The sequence below is a fragment of the Ceratina calcarata genome, unplaced genomic scaffold (genome assembly GCF_001652005.2).
Source record: "Ceratina calcarata isolate Rehan_Ccalc_2016 unplaced genomic scaffold, ASM165200v1 scaffold524.2, whole genome shotgun sequence".
Lineage (NCBI taxonomy): Eukaryota > Metazoa > Arthropoda > Insecta > Hymenoptera > Apidae > Ceratina > Ceratina calcarata.
In genome coordinates this window covers 12604-14116 of record NW_017176384.1, presented here as the reverse complement: position 1 = coordinate 14116, position 1513 = coordinate 12604, and the positions used below count along the sequence as shown (strand labels likewise).

The window sequence follows — 1513 nt, the reverse complement described above, 5'->3', positions numbered from 1 at the left end:
TTCTACTTTAAGTTTATCGAAATATGAGCAGTTTGATAGGAACATGTTGTGGACGTGCCAACTGTTACAAAGGGATCAAAGGGGAATCGTATGAGGCACTCACGTGCATTTCGACGTCGGATTCCTGTGAGTATATGTAACCGTTGTCGTACGTGTTGCCGGATTGAACGTGGCGCATGTTGTAAGTCTCGGGCACGCTGTGCGCCAGGTGACGGTCCAGCTCGTCCGGGTCACCCAGAATCTTGGTCGGTACGATCGGAGCGTGGCTGCCGAGCGCCTGAAACGCCGATTCGATTGGCATTTTTGGCTCGAATCTCGCATCGCCCAGCTATTCCCAAATTCCGACGTTTTATTCCGAACCCTTTGAAACTCTCGCAATAGAATTTTTCATCTTTCTACAGTAGCGTGCATTTCGAATGAATAGAAACGTCGGACAAGCGTAATTCGGTTTCAAAGGGATTCAGTTTATTTCTATGTTATACGTGTTTATAAATTTTGCTTGTCCATCTAGTAACAACGTTTGGAGCGACGTCTCCGTCCCAAGTAGACAAAAGGGAACCCCTATGGCGAAAGTACACTTTGTAACATCGTTTCTCGATATTTACTCTTTGCAGCTCTTCTATTTAACAGCATACTTAAAATAAAATGGTTCGGAAAACCATTCGACCCAACACGCATATTTCTGGTGAATTTAATAGACGACGTGGACGCTCCGTCATATCGCGTCGCTTTGGAGTCAGTCTCCTTGAGACAGAATGACTCTCGAATGCTTTCAATTCTATAATGCATCCCGGGAGTAAAAGACGATCAATTATGAGAGTATTTACCGTGCAAACGGCCCGAGCCGATGATTTAATGAAAACGGCCGGCGCCATTCAATTAAAGGGAATTTCGATCGAGCTATTTCATTAGACTTTCCCAGCTAAGCAATCCGGGGATCGAGAATGTTGGGAGACGACTGGCTAATACAATAAATACTGTTTGCGAGACTGAATCAACTAAACGACGTTTAACGTAGTAATCGCCAGAACTCACTGTCGTATATGTATTATATATGTAAAGTAATATATGTATTATTTTGCTTATTCCATACGTTTTGCGCGCGGTTAATCGTCAGGTGAATAATTGAAGTCATTAAAAACAAAATTATAGTGACTTCAAATTTGCATGTACTTTTATCGTAATCACTTTTCCCGTAAGTAATAGCAGTACCTACAACTTTTATTTAAAGCATTTGTCGATATTTTGACAAAAAAAAAATTTTCGATTTTTACAAGATTTTTCCAAGGGGTACCCCTTCAATTTCTTCCAAATTTTCGTTTTTGGCCAATAACTCCTAAACCGTCGGTCCTACGAAAAAATTGCATCAGACCTTTCTTGTAGAGGACGACGAGATCTATAATTTCCATGTAAAAGTTTGTCGCTAGCGTCAACAGTTTAAGAGTAATTTGCGAAAAACTGTTTTTTCGTTTTTCGTCAATAACTCGTAAACTATTAATGCTAGCGACAAACT

General features: G+C 40.8%; 1 protein-coding gene across 1 annotated transcript in view; it reads right to left on the bottom strand.

Annotated features, from left to right (window-relative positions):
* Positions 1-1513, bottom strand: part of LOC108628420 (patj homolog) — an 18065-nt gene that overhangs the window by 4018 nt on the left and 12534 nt on the right. The window lies entirely within an intron of this gene.